The following is a 16,649-nucleotide window of genomic DNA, read 5'->3' as shown; positions in this document are numbered from 1 at the left end:
GTCTCCATGAAGCTGGGCTACGGTCCCGCACACCATTAGGCCGTCTTCCGCTCACGCCCCAACATCGTGCAGCCCGCCTCCAGTGGTGTCGCGACAGGCGTGAATGGAGGGACGAATGGAGACGTGTCGTCTTCAGCGATGAGAGTCGCTTCTGCTTTGGTGCCAATGATGGTCGTATGCGTGTTTGGCGCCGTGCAGGTGAGCGCCACAATCAGGACTGCATACGACCGAGGCACACAGGGCCAACACCCGGCATCATGGTGTGGGGAGCGATCTCCTACACTGGCCGTACACCACTGGTGATCGTCGAGGGGACACTGAATAGTGCACGGTACATCCAAACCGTCATCGAACCCATCGTTCTACCATTCCTAGACCGGCAAGGGAACTTGCTGTTCCAACAGGACAATGCACGTCCGCATGTATCCTGTGCCACCCAACGTGCTCTAGAAGGTGTAAGTCAACTACCCTGGCCAGCAAGATCTCCGGATCTGTCCCCCCTTGAGCATGTTTGGGACTGGATGAAGCGTCGTCTCACGCGGTCTGCACGTCCAGCACGAACGCTGGTCCAACTGAGGCGCCAGGTAGAAATGGCATGGCAAGCCGTTCCACAGGACTACATCCAGCATCTCTACGATCGTCTCCGTGGGAGAATAGCAGCCTGCATTGCTGCGAAAGGTGGATATACCCTGTACTAGTGCCAACATTGTGCATGCTCTGTTGCCTGTGTCTATGTGCCTGTGGTTCTGTCAGTGTGATCATGTGATGTATCTGACCCCAGGAATGTGCCAATAAAGTTTCCCCTTCCTGGGACAATGAATTCACGGTGTTCTTATTTCAATTTCCAGGAGTGTAGTTGGTGGTTTTATAGAGGAAGAGATATGTGTCTCTCACTAGAAGTTGCCATGCTACAGTGAAGAAATCTGGCCTCTAATACTACTAGGAAAGTGTCGCTGGGTGATTATACAATATCTGAAACAGTTTAGGAGCTACATTCAACTTCTTCACACCAAGTGAAAAGCTGAAATCAACCACCTGATTTAAAACAGAAAAAATGATACCATGTCCCCTGTACCTGTACCTGTTTTTACCACAACCTTGCAAACCTCTCTATCAATAAGCTAGATTTTTAACATGAATTCGTTCCTGAGACTCTGTTTACCATGAGATCACAAATTTTATAATGTTGACAATCATAAATCTTTTTAAAACTCATTTTTCCTAATTTACTACCCTCTGTTTATTTACAATGATCAAATCTCCTTTACCAGCAAACATTAGATAATAACAGTTGATATTCTAACATCCATTATGACTATTATTACCAAATACTTCCACTGTATTGTACCTGAAACATGTGACAAATTGAATATAATGTAAAATAATGCTGTATTACACAATGTTTAAAAACAAATTGACAATCAATAATCATACAGATATACAACATGTTGTATCTATACTCACTTAGTCATGTGGAGTGAATTACTCTGAAGGGCAACAGGTTCAAAATCTCATCTTCAGCAAGATATAAATTCAATTTAATTGCATAGATTAAAAACTACTCACCAAGTGGTGGCAGACCATGGGCATAAAAGATGGTTATAATTAGGCAAACTTTCAGACCCAGTGGCCCTTCTCCAGGCAGTAGCTTTAAAGGGGAGGGAAGAGGGGGTGAAGGAAAAGAAGTGGAGAGGTCTAGGAAAAGGGGTAGATTTTGGAAAAGTCACCCAGAACCATGGGTCAGTGGAGACTTACTGGACGGGATGAGAAGGAAAGACTGATTGTTGGGGATTACGCCGGACGAGATTTGAAAAACTGAGAGCTTAAAGATGGAAGACAGGGTAATATGCAAAACAGAGTTTACTGCTAAAACATTGTTTATCTACATCTACATCTACATTTATACTCTGCAAGCCACCCAACGGTGTGTGGCGGAGGGCACTTTACGTGCCACTGTCATTACCTCCCTTTCCTGTTCCAGTCACATATGGTTCGCGGGAAGAACGACTACCGGAAAGCCTCTGTGCATGCTCGAATCTCTCTAATTTTACATTCGTAATCTCCTCAGGAGGTATAATTTGGGGGAAGCAATATATTCAATACCTCATCCAGAAACACACCCTCTCGAAACCTGGGCAGCAAGCTACACCATGATGCAGAGTCTGCCACTTGAGTTTGCTAAACATCTCCGTAACGCTATCATGCTTACCAAATAACCCTGTGATGAAACGCACCACTCTTCTTTGGATCTTCTCTATGTCCTCTGTCAACCTGACCTGGTACGGATCCCACACTGATGAGCAATACTCAAGTATAGGTCGAACGAGTGTTTTGTAAGCCACCTCCTTTGTTGATGGACTACATTTTCTAAGGACTCTCCCAATGAATCTCAACCTGGCACCCACCTTACCAACAATTAATTTTATATGATCATTCCACTTCAAATCATTCCTTACGCATACTCCCAGATATTTTACAGAAGTAACTGCTACCAGTGTTTGTTCCGCTATCATATAACCATACAATAAAGGAGCCTTCTTTCTATGTACTCGCAATACATAACATTTGTAATTAATAAGAGTGAAGAGCTAAGTGCATTTCATGTAACAGATGTGGGAGGGCAAAAAATAGACAGGTAAGGAAGTGAAAGATGTAGAAAACCAAAGTGGAGTGAAGAAAGGAGCAGTTTCTGTGAAGAAATGCTAAGAAAGAAGAAATTAACATAAATTAAGGCCAGGTGGGTGGTGAGAACCAAGGACATGTTGCAGTACTAGTTCCCACCTGTGGAGTTCTGAGAAACCATTGTCTGGTGGGGAGAATCCAGATGGAATGTCTGGTGAAGGAGGCACAAGGTCACAATTTTCACGTTGTAGAGCATGCTGTGCAACAAGATATTGTGTGTTGCCAGTACACTCCCTCTGCCTATGCCCATGCATCCCAACTGATAATTTGGTGGTAGTCATGCCAACGTAAAAGGCAGAACAGCACTTACATAATATCTGGTATATGACATGTTGTTACACAGGGGGCTCTCCCTTTGATAGCATATGTTTTGCCTCTTACAGGGCTATTATAAGTGGTTGTAAGAATCTGCATAGAGCAACTCTTGCTGCAGGGATGGTCGCAGGTGTAGGGAGATGGGTGCAGAAGGAGTGTATGGTCTGAGAAGAGTATATTGTGGAGACTGGGAGGGTGACAAAAAGCTATTCTAGGTGTGGTGGGCAAAATCTCAGGCAGAATTTATCTCATTTCAAGGAATGATTTTAGGAAGTCATGGCCCTGTTAAAGTAGCTGATTAATACAATCCAGACCAGCATAATACTGAGTGATCAGTGGTATGCTCCAAAGATGTTTTTTGGAGGGATCAGCAGTACCAGGATTGATTGTTATGTCCCAGGAAATCGGCCCTAGGCTGGTGGGGTAATTACGACCAGTGAAGGCTGAGGTGAGAATGGTGATGTGTTCTTGAAAGAGTCTGCATCCAGACAAATATGTTTGCCTCGAATGCCAAGGTTCTATGCAAGGGAACATTTTGACATGGAAAGCATGGCAACTGTAAAAATGTAAGTACTGTTGTTTGTTAATAGGTTTAATGTGGACAAAAGAGTGTAGCTGGCCTTCAGTGAGGATGAGATCAACATGAAGAAAAATGGCACGGGATTCAGAATAGAAACACATAAAATTTAATTGGGAGAAGGTATTCAGAATTCCAGGAATTTTAACAGGTCAACCTCACCATGAGTCCATATGGTAATGATGTCATCAATGTATCTAAACCAAACTATAAGTGGAAGTCTTATGGATCCCAGGAGAGCCCTCTTCAAGCAACCCATGAAAGGGTTTGGTTGCTTGTAGAGGACTTTCCTGGGATCAATAAGTCTTCAGCTCCTAAATTGGTTTAGATACAATGATGACATCTTTACCATATGGACTCATGGTGAGGCTGACCTGTTAAAATTCCTGGAATCTCCAAATACTTTCTCCCCATTAAATTTAACATGGTCTATTCTGAATCACATGCCACATTCCTTCAAAGGGAGAGCCACCTGTGAAATGACACGTTATATACCAGCTGTTATGCAAACACTGTTTGGCCTTTTACATTGGCTTGACTACCACCAAATTATCAGTTAGGATGAATGGGCATAGGCAGAGGGTGTATACTGGCAACACACAACATCCTGTTGCAGAGCATGCTCTACAATGTGACAATCATGACCTCGGTCCCTGTCCCACCACACACGACATCTGATTTCTTCCGCCAGATATTGATTTCTCAGAACTCTGCAGATGGGAACTAGCACGAGATTGAAGAGTTTTTAGCAAACAGAACACAGCATGACAGAACACAGCATGTTGTTCTCAATGGAGAGACATCTACAGACATTAAAGTAACCTCTGGCATGCCACAGGGGAGTGTTATGGGCCCATTGCTTTTAACAATATATATAAATGACCTAGTAGATAGTGTCGGAAGTTCCATGCGGCTTTTCGCGGATGATGCTGTAGTATACAGAGAAGTTGCAGCATTAGAAAATTGTAGCGAAATGCAGGAAGATCTGCAGTGGATAGGCACTTGGTGCAGGGAGTGGCAACTGACCCTTAACATAGACAAATGTAATGTATTGCGAATACATAGCAAGAAGGATCCTTTATTGTATGATTATACAATAGCGGAACAAACACTGGTAGCAGTTACTTCTGTAAAATATCTGGGAGTATGCGTGCGTAACAATTTGAAGTGGAATGATCATATAAAATTAATTGTTGGTAAGGCGGGTACCAGGTTGAGATTCATTGGGAGAGCCCTTAGAAAATGTAGTCCATCAACAAAGGAGGTGGCTTACAAATCACTCGTTCGACCTATACTTGAGTATTGCTCATCAGTATGGGATCCGTACCAGGTCGGGTTGACGGAGGAGATAGAGAAGATCCAAAGAAGAGCGGCACGTTTCATCACAGGGTTATTTGGTTAGCGTGATAGCGTTACGGAGATGTTTAGCAAACTCAAGTGGCAGACTCTGCAAGAGAGGCACTCTGCATCACGGTGTAGCTTGCTGTCCAGGTTTCAAGAGGGTGCGTTTCTGGATAAGGTATCGAATATATTGCTTCCCCCTACTTATACTTCCCGAGGAGATCATGAATGTAAAATTAGAGATTTGAGTGCGCACATAGGCTTTTCAGCAGTCGTTCTTCCTGCAAACCATACGCGACTGGAACAGGAAAGGGAGGTAATGACAGTGGCATGTAAAGTGCCGTCCACCACACACTGTTGGCTGGCTTGCGAAGTATAAATGTAGAGTAGATGTAGATGTAGAACATGTACTTGGTTCTTGCCACCGACTTGGCCTTAATTTATGCTAATTTCTTCTGTTTCAGCATTTCAGTAACTAATTCTTCACTCTGTTTTAGTTTTCTGTGTCTTTCATTTTCTTACCTGCATATTACTCTGTCTTCCAGCCTTAAGCAATCAAGTCTTCCAATCTTGTCCAGTGCAGTCCACAACAATCAGTCTTTCCTTCTCATCCCGTCCGATAAGTCTCCCCTGATAAACAGTCCGGGGTGACTTTTCCGAAATCTACCCATTTTCCTAGACCTCTCCAGTCCTTTTCCTTCACCCCCTCTTCCTTCTCCTTGAACCATTGTGCTAGAAGAAGGAACCACCGGCTCCAAAAGCTTGCCTAATTCTAACATTCTCTTATGTGCATGTTCTGCCGCTGCTTGGTGAGTAGATTTTTTTCTATACACTTACATTATACTGTCAAAATTGATTGTTTTCATTGTTGTAAAAATATAAATTCAGTAATTTACATTGCATTTCGTACAAAAATTAATTTGTATGATAATAATGTCAATAGTACTGTCCCCCTGACATTTAAAAATGTCTTTTGGTGTATAAAACATCTTTTATTGCCCGATGACTTTCCACAGAAGAGAACATAGTTCTGACTGATCTAATGCAGCCTTTTGCCAACACATTGAATCTGTCACAGTCTGCTGTCACGATTCAGTTGTGCTATGTAAAAAAAAAAAAAAAAAAAAAAAAAAAAGAAGAAGAAGAAGAAGAAGAAGAAGAAGAAGTTTGGAGATTGAACAGGAATTAAACCTTGGTTGACAACTGCTAATCAAGCAGATCCACTTCCAAGGTTCTGCTGTATTACAGTAATGATTGTGTGAATTTTGATCTAATAACAGCTGCTATTCAATTTAATGTTCATATATTTTTTATACTGGGCTGAGCTTAGATCCTCCAGGAACGTACTACCAGATAGCTTTTCAGTCTTAGTATAATTTAGTTATGGTATTTGCAAGTTCCATGGATCATAATTGAAACCACTTGCTATGACGTGAAATGAGTCAGTTTTGCAGTTTTAGTACAGTCTTCCAGCGAACTGTATGGCAACATGCCTACCATGCAAATGATTCTCATTAACATGTTGTTTTACATATAATGGCTTATCCTTAACTATCTTCAATCTCTCTCTCTCCTGCTCTCCACACACACACACACACACACACACACACACACACACACACACCTTAGTATTTTACATTCAGAAATTCTTTTGTGGAGTAGAAGGTCTTGTCAAGCAGGTAAGCCTTCATTTTGTGTTTGAAGTTATTATATTATTGAATGTTACTGTTGTTTTCAAACTGTGTTTGATTGTTAACAACAAATTTCAGAAGGGATTGAATGTACTGCTGTTCTCAGTATGCCCAACTGTTTACAGAACTGTCCAGATGTTCTAGAGGGAAGATCACATTCTATCAATATTACCTCACTTACGTTCAGAAAACACTTTCTTCCTCAGTGATCGGTTACCCCACAGTGTGATGCCATAAGGCATTAATGATAAATTAACTTCAAGACATTTTCACTTCCAAAATCTGATATTAGCTGTAACACATTAAAGTTACAGAACTTAAATGTTTAAGAATACCTGTAAATTGTGACTTCCAGTTCAGGTTCTTGTCAATATTAACACCTAAGAATTTAGAATAGTCTATTTCATTTATTAGTTTATGCTCATGCAGAATTTCTGAAAGTGGTGTCAAGCTTTATGTAGTATAGAATCGCATATATTATGTTTTATCTAACTACAGTGATGGGCCATTTACAAAGAAACAATTGTTAATTTTCAAGAAATTTTCCCCTATTTGGTTTGATTATAGTACTTGCATCATAATCGAAGAAAACTTTTTATGATGCTTAGATATATGATAGCAGATCACTTATATATATATCAAGAACAAGAGAAGACTCAGTATTGATCCCTGTGTGGTCACCTCTCAAAAGGTTTGGTGTATAAGTCTATTGATAGCATTGGTGGGTGCCTACTTTATTTCATTTTCATATCAGTAGTAATTTCTTTGTGAGATCAGTAATAATTTCTCTGCAGGTATAAGACTAAACTGTTGGTGGAAAGCAAACCTATAATATATGAGATGCACTTTGCAAACCGTTTCTGTGAATGAGCTCTGGAACACGTTTGCTTTTATTAGGACATTCTTTTGTTTAGGAATTTAATGTTGTGTTGGTAAATACACACATCAAAAAAAGTTTTGTATCACCTCAGTTCCGAGAGTTCTGGAACCTGTACAGAAAATTGGAATAGAGACCAACATAAACATCGTTTCCTACCTTTTTATTGCTCATGTAAACCACACATTGCATGTTGTGCCACCATACAGCGAGACCTTCACAGGTGGTGGTCCAGATTGCTGTACACACCAGTACCTCTAATACCCTGTAGCACGTCCTCTTGCATTGATGCATGCCTGTATTCATCATGGCATACTGTCCAAAAGTTCATCAAGACACTGTTGGTCCAGATTGTCCCACTCCTGATTGTCCCACTCCTCAATGGTGATTCAGCGTAGATCCCTCAGAGTGGTTGGTGGATCATGTCATCCATAAACAGCCCTTTTCAATCTATCCCAAGCATGGTCGATAGGGTTCATGTCTGGAGAACATCCTGGCCACTCTAGTCAAGCGATGTCATTATCCTGAAGGAAATCAAATGGTTCAAATGGCTCTGAGCACTATGGGACTTAACATCTGTGGTCATCAGTCCCCTAGAACTTAGAACTACTTAAACCTAACTAACCTAGGGACATCACACACATCCATGCCCGAGGCAGGATTCGAACCTGCGACCGTAGCTGAAGGAAATCATTCACAAGATGAGCATGACGGAGGCATGAATTATTGTGCATGAAGACGAATGCCTCGCCAATATGCTGCCGATATGGTTGCGCTATTGGTGGGAGGATGGCATTCATGTATTGTACAGTCATTACAGCCCCTTCCATGACCACCAGCGATGTACGTTGGCACATAATGCCATCCCAAAACATCAGGGAACCTCCACATTGCAGCACTCGCTGGACAGTGTGTCTAGGCATTCAGCCTGACAGGTTGCCTCCAAACATGTCGCCAATGATTGTCTGGTTGAAGGCATATGCGACACTCATCAGTGAAGAGAACGTGATGCCAATTCTGAGCTGCCCATTCGGCATGTTTTTGGGCCCATCTGTACCACACAGCATTGTGCCATGGTTGCAAAGATGGAACTCGTCATGGACGTCAGGAGTGAAGTTGCACATTATGCTGCCTATTGCGCACAGTATGAGTCATAACATGATGTCCTGTGGCTGCACAAAAAGCATTACTCAACATGGTTGCATTGCTGTTAGGGTTCCTCCGAGCCATAATCAATAGGTAGTAGGCATCCACTGCAGTAGTAGCCCTCTGGCGGCCTGAGCGAGGCATATCAACAGTTCCTGTCTCTCTGTATCTCTTCCATGTCCAAACAACATTGCTTTGGTTCACTCTGAGATGCCTGGACAGTTCCCTTGTTGAGACCCCTTCTGGCACAAAGTAACAATGCAGACAGAATCGAACTGCATTATTGACCATCTAGGCATGGTTTTACTACAGAAACGCAAGCCATGTACCTCTTTCCTGGTGGAATGACTGGAGCTGGTAGGCTGTCGGACCCCCTCCGTCTAATAGGGGCTGTTCGTGCATGGTTTTTTTACATCTTTGAGTGGGTTTAGTGATGTATCTGAACAGTCAAAGGGCCTGTGTCTGTGATACAGTATCCACAGTCAATGTCTATCTTCCGGAGTTCTGGGAACTAGGCTGATGCAAAACTTTTTTTGATGTGTGTATTTCAGGTGAGTTTCTTAATTGCTTAATATTATGGTATTCTGTCTGGTGTACTGCAGTTTTCTCCTTACAGTTTTGTGAAAGATGTTCTTATTTGGAAGGATTTTTTTATTTGTCACTTATTTTATTTGTTCAGTATTGATGGCATTAGCCCAGATTCCACAAGAACTAAGCAAGGGATTGACCAATACATTCAGTATTCTTTAAGACGAAGTTTTGGTATTTGTTTACAATGAAAACGAAAGAGGAATTTTTGTGCTAAGACTTGAATGTTATTTCTCCTAGATAAGGATCCTGCATATCATAATTGAACTAACTTGCTCAGTATAGTCTTGCTCTGGTGATAAATGGACTGCATGCCTAAAGGCCTATGCAACACCAGAAACATCCATCTCACATTCTATTTCGTCATCATTTGTTCTAGCATCTTGTCAACTTTTAGTGAACAAGAAGTTCAGTGAGCAACTCTCACACATCTCAGTATCTACGTTCTCTCTCTTCTTTTATCAGTTACACAACTATCTGGTTATTACACCATAATTTTTGTCACTGTTGGAACATAATTTCATCTTATTATTCTGTATTTTATGCCTTTTTGTTTCACTGGTCTTATTCTTGTTTCTTTATGAATCTTACTTGTCTCCTTATTAAGAGACACAGTTCATTCCTTTTTTTGTGCTCCTAGCATATTTTCTACATTGTGGCTCACAAGTTATTCGATATATCATTTTGTTTACTCTTGTGATGGATTGTCCACCCTCTCCTTTGTTTCAAGATTTAGCATAATTTCTTGTATTTTTGTAGGATAAACAAATGTGTAATCTCATAAAAGAAAGGACATAAGGATGCATTATAATTTAATGATGAACACTGAATGCTTTAAATGAGCTACCAAGTAATACAATACACATTATTTTAGAACTGATTTTTCTTTGTATGTGCCTCGACAGCTAACATTTTCTCACCATAGCCTTTCACACCTCCAACCTCTGTTCATAAATTCCTATATTAACCTCCCCTCCAGAATTTCTGCCAGTCATACTGTGGCCAGTGTATGTATGAATTCAGTGAAGTCAAGAAGTCACCTATGTGCAGAACATTGGCCATATCAGTTCCTAAGCCTGTGGGAAGCAGTTAGCCTAAAGAAAAATTTTATATGTTATGTTCATCACTTGCAATTAGTCCTGTATAATAAGTGAACATCCTCTGTCTCTCTCTCTCTCTCTCTCTCTCTCTCTCTCTCTCTCTCTCTCTCTCTCTCTCTCTCTCTCTCTCTCTCTCCCCCCCCCCCCCCCCCCTCATGCACACACACACACACACACACACACACACACACACACACACACTCTTCTCTCACTAAAACGGACTTTAAGAAGAAAAGAAAAAGTAATTGTTGGATACTATTTGTAAAAGTGCCATGTGAGAACAGCTGGACATTGTTTCAAAATTGGATTTTTGTGGAAAATGACTACCAGTTTGCTTCTGTGTGCCATGAATTCACACACTGCAAAGTGGATGGTTGCTGCCTTATGACAATATACAAATTTTGGGACATGCAATGGTCCCACTCAATGTTTAGTTATTATGCCTCCTCCTGATATAGCTTCTTAACTTCTAATCACAAAAATGTTCAAAAATATTTAAATTCATGTCGACAGTAGTTTATACTTTTGGTATAGTTAAATTAGCATGTTTTAAATATAACCTAGAAATCATCTCTCCTGGACAACTCCTTCTGTTCCCTGGAAACTTTCTATTTAAAAATTGGGTGCTAGGAAAAAAATACTTGTTTTTAAGTGTAGTTGGATGAGTAGGACTAAAACTAATGATTTCACTAAGTTTAATGCTAAACATGTATACATATCTTGTAAACTGACTCATTTCACATTATTTCAATAAAAGAATCATACAAATGATCTATGGAATGTGTAACTAACTAACTAGATAATTGTAGAAAGAACATCACTACCATGTGTGATCCATGGTCACATATGATGAAAATTCTGACATTGATACAAAAAATAGTTGCTTCAGTGCTGCTTGTGAAAAATTATGACCAGTAATGAAAGAGAAATACAAATCATTGGCAGTCACTTCTCTCATAACTGTAAACATGGAATGCTATGAAGAAAAGTACGTAGCTGGATTAATACTTATCTTTAATCAATAATTGTGGTACATCGCTCTTGACTATACACAGGAGACTTTAATTACAATCACTGTAAGGCTAATGGCGCCTTGCTAGTTCGTAGCCATTAACTTAGCTGAAGGCTATTCTGTCTCTCGGCTAATGAGAGAGAAAGGCTTCGTACATCTAGTCGCTAGCGAGGTCGTCCGTACAACTGGGACGAGTGCTTGTTCGTATCACGAGACCTGCCTTGTGGTGGCGCTAGGTCTGCGATCACACAGTGGCGACACGCGGGTCCGACATGTACTAAATGGACCGCGGCCGATTTAATCTACCACCTAGCAAGTGTGGTGTCTGGCGGTGACACCACATTCCTCCCCCGCAAATCGGTGAACGGTCATGAGATAAGGCTTCCGCCCGCCGTGGGGAGGACCCCATGTTGACGTATGTGATGAGGTGGGGAGCCTAACAACAGGCGAGGCTGTGCCACCCGCACCCGGCCATTCGGTCCGAGGGGAGCTAGGAAACGCCGGAAAAACTAGTCCAGGGTGCACGTCAACATGCGGTGTATGCGCCCGTAAAGAGACAGGAGGGGCTGAAGGGGCGACCTCCATTGCATCGGGGTAGCCGACGCGCGATGACGTCATGTGGTCCGGAGCGGGCGGGAGTTCCATGGCGGATGACAGCTGGTCACGGGAAGCGATCGGCAGCGCGTGACCCTGGGAGGCGCTTGGCGGCTGCAGCGAAGCGTCGAATGCGGGCGGCGCCGGCCGGAGTACCGGCAGCTGCGGCGGCGGCGGCGCGCCGCCATGGGGCAAAATGGAAGGCATCGTCGGTAACACCTGGGGATGAGGCGAGCCAGTAGATGGGTCCCCAGGGCGCTGACCGGACGGCACCGTCGCTGAAAGCAGACGGGGAGCGGCAGAACCCGTGCGACGACAGAGGCGCAGCTGATTGAGATGCCGACGCACCTCACCAGAGGCCCCCAAAACCAAATACATCGCGCGGCCGAGGCAGCGAAGAATGCGCCCTGCGAGCCAACGCCGTGAACCTCGATAGTTGCGATAAAATACAACGTCGCCTGGAGCAAAAGCAGGAGTCTGCCGCTGCACAGGAACCTGATGCAGCGGATGCAGCAAAGACATCAGGGTGCGATGAGGACGACCATGGAGCAACTCAGCCGGCGAGCGACCATCTCGGGGCTGAGAGCGATACGAAGACAAAAAGAGCAACAATGCGTCCTCCCGAGAATGCGACTCTTTCAATTTCAACATCTGTGACTTGAAAGTCCGGACCAATCGTTCAGCGGCACCGTTTGACTGAGGCGAAAACGGCGCGGATGTCAGATGTTGAATACCATTGGCCTGGCAGAATGACTGAAATTCTGCGGACATGAACTGTGGGCCATTGTCGGAAACAATAGTCTGCGGAAGACCTTCAATGCAAAAGATAGCAGACAACGCTTGGATGGTGGCGGAGGACGTCGTGGAAGACATCCGGACAACAAAAGGAAAATTACTGAAGGCATCGACCAGAACCAACCATCGAGCATTCCAGAATGGACCAGCAAAATCAATGTGCAAGCGTTGCCAAGGGGAAGTGGCTTTTGGCCATGCAAAGACTTTCCGCGGCGGTGCGGATTGTTGGTCGGCACACGCCATACAAGAAGAACACATATTCGTAATCGCAGCATCGATTCCGAACCAAGTGCAGTGCTGACGAGCAAGTTGTTTCGTTCGCACTATACCCCAATGTCCTTGGTGAAGAAGCCGTAAAACAGAGGACTGTAACGAACGTGGGACCACGACTCCTGACTGATCATTATCCGAACGCAACAACAAAACACCACGTCGAACAAAAAGTCTCTCCGTGTGAGCAAAAAATCGGCGAACCAACGGATCCTCGATCCGAGACTTTGACAAAGGCCATTGCGTAGCAACAAAACGCAAAACAGTAGCAAGGACAGGGTCAGCAGCTGTGGCTGTAGCTACACGACGAAAATCAATCGGAAACGATTCGACCACTTCATCGGTTTCCGAATCAATGAACATGCAAGCAAGTTCGGAAGAATCGAATGCTTTATCCTCAGCAATAGGCAAACGGGACAATGCATCGGCGTTTCCGTGCTTAGCAGTGGACCGATACAAGATATCGTAGCGGTACTGCGAGAGAAAAAGAGACCAGCGAATGAATTTCTGCGCTGTACGTGGAGGTACAGGCTTGGTCGGATGAAAAAGCGATGTCAAAGGTTTGTGGTCTGTGATGATGGTGAAGTGACGACCATACAAGAAATCATGGAACTTAGTAACACCAAACACGAGAGCCAAAGCTTCTTTCTCTATCTGTGAATAATTTCTTTGCGCAGACGAGAGCAATTTGAACGCAAAGGCATTAGGGCGATCATGGGAGCCAACTTTGTGCGCAAGCACAGCACCGATCCCGAAATCCGATGCATCTACCATCAACAAAAGGGGTTTCTGGGGATCGAAAGGCGTGAGGCAAGTATTAGAAAGCAACGCCGATTTCAACTGGCGAAAGGCGCGTTCGCATTCCGTCGTCCAGACGAACGGAACACCTTTACGGCGTAAGCGATGAAGCGGAGCTGAAATGGAAGAGGCATTGCGCATATATTTGTGATAATAGTTAATTTTACCCAACACACTCTGTAGCTGTTTCACATTGCGAGGGGAAGGTAAATCTTGTATGGCACGGAGGTGCTCTGGACTCGGATGTATGCCTTGGGCATTGATGACATGGCCCAGGTATGGTAAGTCACGAGCAAAAAACACACATTTGTCCTTCCTCAAGCGAAGACCATTTTGCCGCAAGACCTGAAATAATGTTCGTAGGTTCGCAAGATGATCTTCTTCTGTCTGTCCGGAGATCACTATATCGTCCAGATAGTTTGCTGCAGTAGGGACCGACGCACAAATAATTTGTAAATATTGCTGAAACAATGCAGGGGCGGATGCACACCCGAATGGCAGTCTTTTGAATCGGTACAATCCAAGATGCGTGTTAACCACCAACACGCGCTGGGATTCGTCGTCCACAGGTATTTGCAAATACGCATCGGCTAGATCCAACTTCGAAAAATATTTTCCCGGGCACAGTTTAGCAAAAAGATCTTCCGGGCGGGGCAAAGGAAAAGTAGCAGTCACTAGTTGTGGATTCACTGTGGCCTTGAAGTCCACGCAAAGTCTCAATTTTCCGGAAGGTTTTGGCAAAATTACTAAGGGTGAGGCCCAGAGAGAAGCTTGCACACGTTCAATGACACCCTGTGATTCTAGATCGTTTAATGTTCTTGCGACCTCATCACGCAATGCGTGGGGAACATTGCGCACTCTGAAAAATTTCGGTTGCGCGTTGACCTTCAGTTCCAAATGTGCTTCATAGTTTTTAGCGCAACCTAAGCCTGGTGCAAAAATGTCTGCAAATTTGTCACATAAGCGAGAAACACTGTCTGAAGGCACAGTCTGATTCACTGATAGGACCTGATTTACTATAGACATGTTAAACAACTGAAATAAATCTAAACCAAACAAGTTCACGGCAGTAGAAGAACGAAGAACGTAAAATGACACAAGTTTTGTTTGTCCCTTGTATGTTGCAAGAAGGCTGCACTGTCCTAACACAGGAATTTTCTGTCCTGAATATGTGGTTAGCTTAACATTTGCGGAACGCAACGGAGGTGCGCCCAGTTGTTTGTACGTGTCGTGATTGAGCAATGAAACTGCAGCTCCGGTATCGAGCTGGAATGGTATGACCTTGCCATTAAAGTCCAAATCTACAAAAAGTTTACTGTCCTGCTGACGACAAGAGCGACTGTTTTGTGCAATAGGAATAGACACTGGGACAGAATCACTTGCTAATTGACGTGATTTCCGGCGACGTCGACGCACAGTTTTTGTGGGACGAACACAGTCACTGTTAGAGAAAGTGGCACTGGACGAATCGGAATTAACTACATGAATGTCCATGGGCGAAGGTCCACGATCCTGAGTGTCCTTGGTTCGATTCCGGCGTGAAGCAAAGGGCCTGGAATGATTGTGATTTTCTGATCTGAGCTTTTTCTGGCAAACACTTTGAACATGTCCTTTCCTATGGCAGAAAAAGCAAATAGCTTGGCGTGACGGGCAATGTTCACGCGAATGTCTAGTAGCACACCGCGGGCATGATTTCACTGCATTTGTGGGCTGGCGCGGCACACGTGGCTTAAAGCGCGGCGGCAGCTGCGCTTGTTTGCGCGAGGGCAGTTGACCGGGTCACACAGCTCGCCCGGCGGGCCGGTTAATGTTACACACTGCTGGCGAAGTTTCAAAAGATTCCTGAGCACAGTCAAGTGTGTCCTGTCTATCCAATATGTCTATCACTTGTTGAAGGGAGGGATTTACTAGTTTCAAAAGTTGCGAACATCAGAAACGTTATGTGCAATTGCATCACGTACCATTGTATCTGAATAAGAAAGACCACAGTCACAGTCAAAAGAACACTCCCTAGTAAGTCCTTGCAATGTTGCTACCCACTCCCTATTAGTTTGACCGGCCGTACGTTTTGTACGAAAAAACGTATACCGTTTTGCAACCACATTAACTGTTTCTTTGAAATAGGCATCTAAAGCAGACAAAATTTCCTCGTAGGACAGAGTGGCTACGTCGCGTCGGGGAAACAATTTCACTATCACACGGTAAGTGGACACACCGACACAAGAAAGCAAAAACGGCTGCCGCTCATTACCTTGAATTCTGTAGGCGGCGAGGTGGAAGGCAAACTGGCAGGACCACTCTTGCCAGGACTCGTGGTTCGGGTCGTAGTGCCTAAAAGGCGGTGCAACGGCAGGTTGTGGCTGCGGTACCGGTGAAGCGGCGGCGGCCGCATCGGTTTGAATGGCACGTTGACCCTGGACGAGCTGTCCAAGGGCATCCAATAACGCCTGCGTCTGCTGATTCTGCAAGCGATAAAATTCGGACAGTACATCTGGCGAAGCCATGACACAAGTAAATGTAAGCAATCAGAAAGAATACTTTAACTCGTCGCCAATGAAGTGGACTGACAAGGCAGCCAGTCCACAGTGACGGGTAGCCGAAAGAAAGGCACGCGTACACACACACGCCGACGGGCGTCAAGTACTGGAACAGGCTACGTAATTAATACTATGAAGAAAAGTACGTAGCTGGATTAATACTTATCTTTAATCAATAATTGTGGTACATCGCTCTTGACTATACACAGGAGACTTTAATTACAATCACTGTAAGGCTAATGGCGCCTTGCTAGTTCGTAGCCATTAACTTAGCTGAAGGCTATTCTGTCTCTCGGCTAATGAGAGAGAAAGGCTTCGTACATCTA

The 16,649-nt window shown here is 43.8% G+C and overlaps 1 protein-coding gene across 1 annotated transcript in view; it reads left to right on the top strand.

Moving 5' to 3' along the window:
* Positions 1 to 16,649, top strand: part of LOC126470164 (intermembrane lipid transfer protein VPS13A-like) — a 762,201-nt gene that overhangs the window by 293,753 nt on the left and 451,799 nt on the right. The gene's annotated exons all lie outside the window — the stretch shown is intronic.

Source organism: Schistocerca serialis, chromosome 3, assembly GCF_023864345.2.
Source record: "Schistocerca serialis cubense isolate TAMUIC-IGC-003099 chromosome 3, iqSchSeri2.2, whole genome shotgun sequence".
NCBI lineage: Eukaryota > Metazoa > Arthropoda > Insecta > Orthoptera > Acrididae > Schistocerca > Schistocerca serialis.
The sequence above is the reverse complement of the archived record's forward strand: the minus strand, read 5'-3'. Positions and strand labels throughout refer to the sequence as shown.